General features: G+C 39.4%; 1 long non-coding RNA gene across 1 annotated transcript; it reads left to right on the top strand.

Annotated features, from left to right (window-relative positions):
• LOC148051390 (uncharacterized) lies at window positions 1-5,377 on the top strand. Its single transcript, XR_015700178.1, has 3 exons — window positions 1-437; window positions 1,413-1,505; window positions 3,868-5,377. It is a non-coding gene; the product is annotated as an uncharacterized LOC148051390 (long non-coding RNA).
• Window positions 5,378-12,275: the final 6,898 nt, after the last annotated feature.

Here is a 12,275-nt window from a genome sequence, read left to right as displayed (position 1 = left end):
TCCTGGTGACGTCACAGGGCCTCGCTCGGCGGTGGTGCGGGGCCGCCTCGGGCCCCGGGCGCCCCCGGGAGCGGCACCGCGCCGGTCCTGCGGCGGGGCTGCCAGGGCCAGGCCGCTGGGGCGGAGGCTCCCCCCTTCCTCCGCCGCAGCCCCTCGCCGGGCCCTGCTGTCCGCCGCAGCCCCGACCTCTGCTTCTCGGGTTCCCCTGTGGGGCCTGCGTGGGGGTACTGCTGTGCCTGGTCAGCGACGGCGACAGTGCTGACGCTCGCTGCGGCGCTAGTCTGGGGGGCGTTTGCTGGCTGAGGGCCAAGCAGGCTTTCCAGAGCCACGGGCTGAGGCACAGAGTTCCCGCTGCGCCGCGGCACTGCGAACGGGAATCGTCATGGCGCAGGTCCTAGGCAGGGTGCTCTGCGGTTCCACGATGCTGTGGTAGCACGGTGAGGGCACACAACAACGGTGTGATGTGCAAATTAAATACCATGCTGCTTCAGGCTGTGTCCATGTGGTTTAGTGTTACGGGTTCCCTAAAAAAGGCGAAAAAAAAAAAAAAAAGAAGCCTTTTCAAAGCTGCATGTGCCCAAACATCCATACTGTAAGCAGGATTACATTAAAAGCCAGCAGCTTTGAAACAAGTTTATGAAACCTTTGGTCAATGATCATTAAACTTGAAAAAGCTTGTAATCAAGTACATCAGCAGCACTGACAGGAGGACCAAGCTGGATAGCACAAAGCAGGCGCCTCCTGCTCACCCCGCAACATGTAGCATATGCCATTTGCAAGGTCTTGGGGAGGGTTAATCCTTCCTTCGTTAGTCTGACCCTTGTCTTAATACTGATTTTTTTTTTTTAATGATCTGTGCCGGATAGCTATGCGAACACATTTCAGTTCTTAGCTGGAAGGCTGTAAACCTAGTATAACCTAGTATAACTCGGCTGAAGTGGTATCAAAGTAAAAGAAAACAAAGTGACGGCCTCAAGACTGACACCTCTGTCTTTTGGCTCCCGTATGTACTCCTGGGTTTCTCTTAGGGATGTGCAGCAGGTTCCCCCTTCTGGCAGCATGGGTTCCAGGACAGCAAGCCATCTGCTCCAGTTTCCGAGCATTCCCAGATGCTTTCAGTTACACTTTAGCAGCAAAAAAGACATATTTTTGTGACCAAGGATGTTGGAATCGACATCCGCAATCAGCCTCATTTCTGGCTTATGATGATTAAACTTGAAGATTGATTGGAAGAGACTCGGCAAGACATCAGGAGAACGTGTAATGAAGTATGTTGATGAGGAAGGAGCAAAAGAAGAGTCAGCTGATAGGGATTCTAATACCGTAACAATTACAAGTTAACTAAGGCTTGAGGTTAATTAACACTTTTTAAATTGAAGATGCAGAACCTGATTTTCCACTTCTTTTCCCAGCTACTCATCTCTCGCTAAAGAGGCTGCAAAGTGGGCACAAGAACTACCTGCTATTTTGGGACCATTTTTCTACAGGTGGAGGAGACTCTGCGGGTAAACAGCACTAGAGAATTAGGACTCTCAGTGTGTCTGCTGGGTGTTCGCAAATCTGTAATAAAAAGACTGACAAACACTTATGCTAGACCAAAATTAAGGCTTTCAATATTGCCCTAGTAAATTAAGTTTAATGATTACCAAATTTTCTTTATTACAAAAGAAAATATTAGTATATCCAGGAGATTTCTTTAGATGCAGCTGAAATGTGGAAATACACATTTAAGACCACCAGACATTTAATGCTGCCAAACTGAAATATTACAAGGGAAAAAACCTTCTGATCAGTTTCAAGATTACCTATTTCTTAAATGGACCTGGGGTGACAAATCCATGTCTTTATCAGGAGTGCTTATTTATTTCTTAGCATTTGTAATTTAGGAAGGACTGAATACATACGCATGCAAAACATTCATTTCTGGAGTCTGGTTTGCTGTCTGTCAGTCATAACACTAAATTTTGTATTTTCTTTTAGCAAAAGTTGCCTTTCACAGATTGGCCTTAATTCCATTTAAACAGAATGTTAAACTGTTGTTTATTCCCAGAAGTTAATGCCTTAAAAAGTGCCAAAATTTGGAAAACTTCATAAGGAATATCATACTTGGCCCTTTACAGCCCAGAAGTCCCCTTTGGTTTATATCAATTTTTCTTTTCCTGACTTTCCCCTTCACTTTTGTTCTGTGTCTGGTGTCACTTCTTGTTTGATATAGTCTCTCCTGTTGAGCAATTCGAACCACACTGCTGCTCACTTTAACTTGAGAGAAGACATTAAATTATACCTTAAGAAATGAAGTTTCAGCTCTTGGCTTCTCCCTTTCCCAGTTCTCCTCTGCTATAATATTGCTGATTGAGCAGAGAGGAGGGGCAGAAATTGATTCCTGTGTTATTAATGATTTGGTTTCCGACAGTTCTAAGGGCGCTCTTCCGGACCGTCAAAGCACCAGTTTGCTTTCATTGATGATTAATAGTTCAGGTATCCAGAAGAGTATCATTGTAATTGCTGAGGACTTATCTACCTCATTAGCAATGGAGTCCCATTTCTCCTCTGTGGCAGTCCGACACGATCAGCACAGACGTATCTGAAATTGCAACTAACGCAGCGCTCTGTTTCACCCCAGTAAATTTATAAGCCTATCAGAGAATTATTGGCAGTAATGATACCTGGGATCAGCTCTCTCTTAGTTTAAAAAAATATGGATGGAAAGAGGTATATTTTGACCTTTCAAGCCCAAACATATGCACCTACTTTCACTGACCCATGTTGAAGTCTCAGGGAAAAAAGGAATAAAATACCTTAGTATGTCTGTAAAATAATTCACATATTTTAGAAATATATGAAAGAAAATATGCAATGCTTTGCATTTGTTTAGCTCCAGCTGAGACTCTCCAGACACACTGCAAGTTTACTAATGCTTGCAACATCACTATGAGTTAGATGTTCAATGAAGACTTTGGGTCAAAAAGGTTGGTAATTTACTTGTAGGCACATGGGCAGTAGCATAGCTGGGCTGGAAACAGAATCCACAGTTCCTGAGTCCCCATTGCCATTTTCCTTCATAGTCATTAACTGTTTTCAGATGAAATAATTTTCAACGCTCCATATGTAATTTGAAGCCTGTTTGAAAATCCGAAGAAGAGGGAGGCTCTTTTGGTGTTTCCAATTAATTACTGAGAACCTTATTACAGACACTATGGAAATATTTTATAAACAACGATTATTATTCAATAAATTTTGACACCCATAGTAAAATATTTTATAGAACCAGTATTTTGCATTACAGGGTGTTTTAAATTTGGATATTTCATCGTCTTTTTAATAGCATTGCCATCAGAAGCATGCAATCTTTTGTGGTCTCCAGTGGCCTCAATTCTCAATCATTGTAACAGAAGTTGATGTAACATTGTTTATGTGGTGTTCACCACCTTGCAGCAGGGAGCACTTGAGGTTCAGATAATGATTTCTCTATTTTTTCCTTCTTGATTTGAAAGAAGGTACTGTTGCTAACATCTGTATACGGTTTTCATTTATTTGGAATAAAAGAGGGAACATTCTTCCAAGGTCGATAGAATTGCAGTCCCTCATAGCCAAACTAGCTCCATTATTTGTATCAGTAGTGTATAACGCAAAGCTAAAATAAGTTTTTATGCAAAGCTGTAATGAACAATTTGGTTCTTGTTTGTGGTTATCTCAAGCTGGCTGTCCAAATATCAAGAAACAATAAAGGACATCGGGTCAATGCCTGTTACATTTTTCAGAAAAAGAAACAGAAGTCTTCTGTCTGTCTCTACCAGATTGCTTTGTGATTTTTGCTCGATGGTCTGTAGCAATATCAAACATGGTCTTCTTTCTTTTCCCTCACAGCTGGCGTTTCCATTTACTCACCCTTCCTGGAAGGATTACCCTTTTAATCACTGAGTGCCTGCCAAAGCAGTGAAAAAGAGAAACCACAACCTTTTTGAAGATGTGCGAAATAGGAAGATACTCCTTCCAGTTGCTTGCTGTGTCAGCATTTTCATAACTTTCATCATTTTGGTACATCCCTGTGTTACTAAGATATGTGACAGAAGCTGCAAGTGTAAGCAAGCTTCAGATGGTACAAAAAGAACTATGATAAATTTATATATATTTTTTTAAAGATTGGAGGTATGGCACAAGGCTTGGGCTCCGATTGAATCGGAGAGCAGCCTGACCAGTGTATTTTATTTGCAATGTCCAGCCCACTAAGGACATGAAAAATATTGGAAACTTAAGAATAGAAAGAAAGACGGGCAAGTGTTCTTTTAATAAATGCAAGGAAGTTTAGGAAGGTTTTTGAATTCTGCAGCAAGAGACCAAATCAACAAATGGAGGAACACAGTGAATTACAGATGTGAATTTACGACTACTTGTACTGCCTGATTAGAAATACTGCAGCAGGAAAGATTGATAAGCATCCTCTTGCAAGCCTAAAGAAGTATCTGGAGGTGTATTGATCAACGCTGAACTCGGTGCTGGGTTGTTGGTAAAAGGCTCCTTTTCTCCTACTAATCACAGGCTACAACGAGGGAATAAAAAGAGGACAAGGGACAAAACCCCAAAGCTGTGAGATTTCCCAAGGAGAAGTCCAGTTCATGATGCAAGGAATGTTAGCTGTATGTATGCATAGAAACGTATGAAGAAATATTCCCTTTCTGAAATGCCATCTGTTACATGAACTGAGCAAAAAAACCCACAAAGTTTGGCGACTATCACTTAACATGGTACTGCACTAATAATTAAAGACTAATAACACTATAATCTGTGTTCCAGTCTTTTTCAGCAGAGGTATTCATGAACAGGGTTACATTTCTGCCACTCATTCAGCATAAGCAGATGTTTACAGATAAATAATTAGGGTTGCAAGCTGTATAAGCTGAATCAAAGTGAACCACCAAGAAGTTTTCTGCTTTTATCTGAAGCTGATCCAAGCCAAAGACTAGGTATCTTCCCTCAACATAGGTGTACCAGTCAGACTGTGGGGAGTCCCACCCCATTCACATACAAAACTTTTCTCACAGCTACAGCAAACATGGGAGCTGCACGATTTTTGTTCTCTGCACTCCCAAAGCTGCCACTGGTTTCGTCTATAAGCATCTTCAGACATTTTTTCATGTCTGTCAGTATCATCTGGACTCCTAAGTACAAAAGTACCTACAAAGTAAATGTCTTACAGGTGGGTATAGAAATCCATATTAAAATTAGAGGCTTCAGAGAGAAGCTTTTGATTTTGGACAGTTCCTACACAATCCAATATGTCTTCCTAACCAGGGTAGGTTGCAGTGGGCTCATTTATTAATTATATAAATTCTTCTTGATCTTGATCATACTCCAAGTGCTGAATTTTCAAAATCACTTTGCGGTACAGATAAACTCTGAAATCAGTAACTTTCTGCACTCTTTGCGACATCCCATTCAGAAGTTCAGTCACAGAAAACTGGATGGATGATGGCATGAGAGGGATATGTGGAAATGTTTTTAACATTTGATATTTGATATTAAATTGTTCAAACACAGTGGGCTGACATGTCTTCTGTAGATGTTTTGTTGCTTTTTTTTTGGAGAGGGGTATTTTTATTCATTCACAGTATATCCAGTTCCAAACATAGGAGGCAAATGCTCCAAGGGTTCTGGTTTATATAATTCATCCCTCTATTTTTTATTTTATTCTATATCATTTAATTAGATTAACCTAGGTTTATAATCATTGCCAAAAAAAGTATATGCATATTTTATCCAACTGTTTCTTGTGGCCACTGATAATCAATAAGAGCTTAGAACTTAGAAAAGATAAAGAATACATGGAAAGACAATCAGGTTAATTAGATTTGTCCTTCCAAACAGTCATAGGTAAAGTCCATCCATTTAAATCTGATCTAATCATGTGCTGAAGTGGCGTGAAATTGAATGAAATCAAGCTGTCCATATCCCAGAAAATGTTCTTACTGAGATATAAAAATCCTCAAGGATACCAATTAGTCAGATAGTCTACTGGTAAGTCAAGGATAAGTTTCTCACTCAGTCAAAATGCTTCGGATTTATATATTGACCACTGTGACTGGTAATGGAAGCATATACTTTGAGGCTCATAACTTCTTATTGAATTCAGCCTTCCGTGATATGACTTTTGCAGAAAAGAGCTATCTTACATTTCTTCTTTGGCAGTCTTTGGTTGCTTATATATAGCCACTAGTAATTACTTTATTAGGAAGGTAAAATACAGGGGGGTTAGGGTTCAAGGGAGATATCTGGCATTATAAAAAGGAAATGGTAAGCAACCTAGAGAGGGTCACAAGTAAAATGAAGAGTTAAACACAGAGCAAGATTATTGACATGGATTCTGAAATATAATGGTCAATGGTGCATCAGTCAGTGGCACGGGAAGAGATGCACAGGGAATTCAAGGAATGTCGGTAGAAAACTGTATACTTACTGTTAACTTCTTCACTGAGGCTTAATGAGTCTTTTGGTGATACAATTTTGGTGATATGATTATTCTTGTTGATAAGAATTTTTATGAGTTGCATGCTTCTGAAAATCATAGAATCATAGAATGTCCTGAGTTGGAAGGGACCCACAAGGATTATCGAGTCCAACTCCTGTCCCTGCATAGGACAACCCCAAAAATCACACCATATGTTTGAGGGTGTTGTCCAAATGCTTCTTGAATGGTGTCAGGCTTGGCACCGTGACTACCTCCCTGGGGAGCCTGTTCCAGTGCTCCACTGCCTTCTGGGTGAAGAACCTTTTCCTAATGTCCAACCTAAACCTCCCCTGGCATATCTTCCTGCCGCTCCCTCAGGTCCTATCACTGGTCGTCAGGGAGGAAAGATCCGCGCCTCCCCTTCCTCCTTCCCTCGTGAGGAAGCTGTAGACCTCAATGAGGTCCCCCCTCAGTCTCCTCTTCTCCAGGCTGAACAGACCAAGTGACTTCAGCTACTCCTCATATGGCTTCCCCTCTAAACCCTTCACCATCTTTGTGGCTCTCCTCTGGACCCTCTCTAGTAGCTTTGTATCCTTTTCGTACTGCGGTGCCCAAAACTGCACACAGTACTCAAGATGAGAAAAAAAATAAGCAAATGTCCTTGATGTCATTTTCCTAATCAAAAGGTAAAACAGAGATTTTAAAAAAATTCTTCTTTGTCACAGATAAGATTGTCTTACATTAGTTTGTCCAAGACCACTACAAATTGTTCTTTGGTAAGATAAGATGTCTGGCACCTTTGTTTTAATCTTCATGGATGACATTAGGTAGCGGGCCTTTATTAAAAGCCTTGATCTATTAAGAAGTCTGGCAAGCTTGTCATGTGATTCCTTCAGAGTCGTTTGTCTGCAGCAAGAAACAATGTGCAGATGTAAAGTTTAAAATAATTCTGACAGGAACAGGAAAAAAGTTCTGTCACCTGACACAACAAAATTCACATTGCAATGACTGGATGAGTAATTACTATCCTGAGGAAGATGCTTCAAGGAAAAGGTACACAGCCAGTGCTCAGTATAATTCCCCTGATAGCCCACTGGGGAGAAAGAAGGTATGAGATGTCCTCAACAGGTAAATTCATAATGGGTGAGGTAGGAAAGACATGAAGATGTAGGGGCAATAAGAGTCATTCATGCTAAGGATTTTAAGCAGCATTCAAGGATTAAGACTGGCAGGGTGGATAAAAAGGAAAATGGGAAAAGAAGATGAAAAGGGAAAGGTGTAATTTGCACACTAATTTTAGTGCAACTAGAAAAAGTCAGAGAAATAGAGATATTAAAATAGGTAAAGGAACATCAGTCAGGAGAAGGTTGAAGTGTAAGAAGAAAGCTTGTAGCAGGTAGTGGGCTTAGTGACAGGAATGTGCTTGAGAAATGGGAGATGAACAATAAGAAATGAGAGAATAGTTTCCCCCTGGGATCCCTTCCGATCAATATTTGTATGATTCTGTGAAAAGTGAGGGTCTTAAGCAGAAAAAATGAAGAAACTGGAACAACTAGTGATGGGTGTGATGTCCACCATTGTCAGGACAACAAATACATAATGAAATAGCAGGCATGGTTGTTAAGGGGCACTGAAGGATAAGGATTCTTAAGGATTCATAGAAATTAAAGTGATGAGTAACAGTGAAGGTTGATAACAGAATAAATGTTCTCAGGAATTCCATCGTTATGAAAAATGTTGATTTCTAAGGTACAGATGACAGAATACAGGTTATTTGTAACCATACAGTGCAGCAGTTCCGAAGTGTTACAGCTCACAAGCTTCCTCATCAATATGGCATCAACAAGCTGAGCTGCTGCATCAGTCTTGGTTTTGGAAATCATACAAATATTGTAAGATAACCATCTATTGAAAATAACGCTGGACTGAGCAATTGTAAGTTGATATAGTTTAAAATAAATTGAAGAATAAACAAAAGATACTTATCTAAGCTTTTTTATATTTTGCAAGAATATCCATCAATAAATTAAGTAAATGGTTAGTGAGGTCATCTGTACAGAGGAATTCAAGTACAGTAGAAATAAGAAAATAAAAATTATATATGCTATAGCAGAACATCTGTAATTACTTCCCCAGTCTCTTAAAATGGCCGGGAGGAAAAAAAATCTCAATTTTAGGTAGTGTAGGCTGCTGGAGGAGAAGACAGGGAGGTTGCTACTGATGTCACCACCATCACATAGATCTGAATGAATACATACTTGAGAAAAGATATTGGAAATAAACATAATGGATGAGATTTCTTAATGTAACAAACAATTAAAAAATAAAAGAAATTATGAATCAACTAAAAGTCAATATAAGTTTATGAAAGGTGTCAAATGGAGTTGTTTTTCTACAAAAAGGGAATGTAGTAGGTTTCAGCTATCTCATCAGTTAAAAAAAAAAATGGCATGATGCTGCCTGGCACTGCTCTTGGAAATGGAGAAGAGGGGTATTAGAGGAACCACAGGTAAGTAAAGAACTGGCTCCTGCAAAGATGGCAAAGATTAAAAGGGGAAGACTGATGGGAACTTACTAATGTAGTTCCTTAAAGATAAATTGCAGGACTGTTCTTGTTCATTATGCTCATAATTGCATAATGGCATAGGTATTAGTATGGAGATAGGGTTATCTGCAGTGTTGCAAAGATACGAGGCATCATCAAGACAAATAGATTGCTTTATCATGCAGAAAAAATCTGGATGGCTTCAAGGGCTTGAGAAATAGAAACAAGATCAAATTCAGTAGTACTAAACGCAAAATCATAACCATGTGGTCTCAAGAAAACTGCTAGTGGGAAGAAGCATCATCTGGAATTGACCGAGGTGGGGCTGAAGGTGCCAGACTACCAAAGCACAAATATGAGCTGCCAAAATGATAGGCAATGTGAGGGATAAACATGTGGGCAATAAGAAGAAATAGGGAAATATTATTGCCATTGACGCACAGATGAAACCTCATCTAGAACACACTGTACAGTTCTGGCGACGTAAGTTCAAGAATAAGGAACTGAAACAGAAGTACAGAGAGCTGTATTCTTCAGAGGAATAGCTGATTTTATAAGAGGGCAGTAGAAGATAATTGCTCTGTATTAATTAGGTAACAACAGGACAAGCATGCAAGTAATTAAGTTGAAGCTGATGATACAAAAATAAATGGATATAAATTGCTATTCATTTATTTAGAGTAAAAACGAGAAGAAGCCTCCTAACCAAACAATCAGAATCTGTAACTGCCTTCCAGTGAGAACAGTGGAATGAAAACATCTAAATACTCTAAAAATGGAGTTTAGTAAGTTTATAGAGCTTGACAACCAAGGTGGTTCCTCCTGGGATGTTAAGGAGAAACTCTCTTTGAATCATCCGTAAAGGGTTTCAGTTAATTATATCCATTCATTGGGAGGCATGAAACAGCATCAGACATGATTGGTTTTACTGTTTTGGTTTAAAGGACACTATGAACATTCCCACAGAATAAAGAAAATGTCAGTGGTTAGTGCATCCTTTAAGATCTGCTGCTATTTTCATTTTTACCTGAAAAAAATGCTGATAGTGCTGATATATTAAAATTCTAAACAATGATTAATTTTTCAGAGCAAAAGTGTTTCTCAGTCATGAGTTCTATTCAAACAGGTGGAAATTAAATTCCTTTGTGATTTTTTTTTTTCTAATAATCTCAAAACAAAAATGTACTCTGCAATTTCTGAGGGAAACCAGTTTTGCAAGATGGCTGGAAAAAAAGCATCTCTGAGGTTCTGTGACTGAAATGAGATGCCATACTGGATCCCATAGTCAAATGATTAAAATTTCCCTAAAAACTTGCCTCTCACTTTGGAGCTGGAAATAAAAGCCTCTTAGAAGTGTTTAGAATACAAGTCACCAGGCAGAAGAAAGTCAGTGCTGTCTCCAAGCACAAGGTAAGATCTTGGCTTTCATCTGAATTTCCAAACATCAGTCTCTCAGACTTCATTGAATTTTTCCAAAGGTCAAGTCCCAGTCTTTGGCCTCCTTTTGGATGTATTTTGGGCACCATCCAAGCCAAGCAAGTGAGAACCTTGTTCATCAGCTGTAATCCCAGGATCAGCCTTTCCTCAGTACCGTATGGATGCTTTGAACCTAATGTACAGCTAAGCTATCAGCCTGAAATAAGAACAGAGAGCAGGTAATGGGGCTTGCCCTCTTGAAATCCACAACAAAGATACGGCACTTTTGGCTGGAACACCAGTTATTCACCCAATTAACATGGTACCAACTTTTTGGAGTTGTCCATGGCCAAGATAAGGATGCTGTCAGAACTGCAGGGTTCAAAACATGGTAACCTTAATAGACATGACTGCCCAAATTAACTACAGTCCTACATAAAACCCACTTCCCCAAGAATATTTTCCAGTGCACCTGCTGTTATGAATGCTTCGGCTTAAAAGAAGCAAACAAAAATGTTTTTTCAGAACAAAGATGAATAGTGATAACATTTGCTAGTCTAATGACCTTACTGTCCTATAGTGGCAGTGTACACTTCTAACAATTAAATATGGTCAGGCTATTTTACAACAGTTTTACTCCAGAGGTGCCTCAGGCATAAACCATAAAATTTATTTATCTTCACCTGTGAGCATCAGCTCATGCAACAAAATAAAACTTGTGTCAATCAAATATTTATTTGTCTTGGCTTTGCATAGTGCTTATCAGAGGATTTATCACTTAGCAATAAAACTGGAAAATAATAATTCAAAAGTCAAACACGGATGAGTTAAAAAAGAATATAAATAAGAACATATAGATCTGTCTTCTAACTGTAGGTTCTGATTGATGTTAAATTTATGAGTGAATCATCAAATTAATGCATTTCTGTTCCTGAGGTAATTTTATTTCTCATTAGAATGTAATTTAAAATAGGCATTTGATACACGGCAAAAAAAGTTTAGCATCAGAAAATAAACAGCCTTTTGTCCTCTTTACTTGGTCAAATACATGCCCATCATGAGGACACAAATGTCTTTAATATAAATCCTTTTATCAGGATGGTATCTTCTGTCCAGTGGACGGTCCAGAGAAGAGGCTAAACACTGCAAAACTGATAAAAATGAGAATGGAGGGCCAAATAGCAGCTAAAGGGAAAGGCATGGTTAGTGATCAAATATATTATATTATGCCAAAAGAATGAGCCGTGGTTTCTCATCTCTTCTGAAGATGCCGTCTCTTGCTTTGCAAGAGATAGCTAGGTCAGAAGACAGATCTGTTTTCATTGTGTCCCTGTCGGTGCTGGAAAACCTCGCAATTCTGTTGTGACAAGGACATCATATCAGGTGCAGCTCAAGTCTTCCTCTCACTAAACCCCAGTGAATGAACAAACTGGGGAGCACAACCTCAATAACACAGCAAATCACTAGTAAACTTATTTCTGAAACATATTTCTACAGCTATTAAGACCTCTTACATAGTAAATGGGTGAAGAAACTTGGGTGAATTTCCCGTTTCTGCAGTTTTCTCAGGGTTCGATTTAATGGAGATTTAGAGCATTATGATCTGATAATTTGTATTCCATGTGTACTGGAACAGTGACTTCCTACCATGCCTTTCAAGTAAGTTTGTTCATATTAATCCAGATTTCTAATTATCCAGAAACTGGATTGTGTCTACTTATTGTTCTTGAAAACTAAACGGGGCACCACATTTGTATTTTTTCAGTAAACACTTACATGTGCACTTAAGTTGGTTGATACGACCTCACATACTTCAGCCAGGGCCTCAGACTGCAAAAGCCCAGGAAGAAAAAACCCAAGATTTCTTTT

This window comes from Nipponia nippon, unplaced genomic scaffold, assembly GCF_047370975.1.
Source record: "Nipponia nippon isolate SJK-2023a ecotype South Korea unplaced genomic scaffold, ASM4737097v1 scaffold_6, whole genome shotgun sequence".
Lineage (NCBI taxonomy): Eukaryota > Metazoa > Chordata > Aves > Pelecaniformes > Threskiornithidae > Nipponia > Nipponia nippon.
The sequence above is the reverse complement of the archived record's forward strand: the minus strand, read 5'-3'. Positions and strand labels throughout refer to the sequence as shown.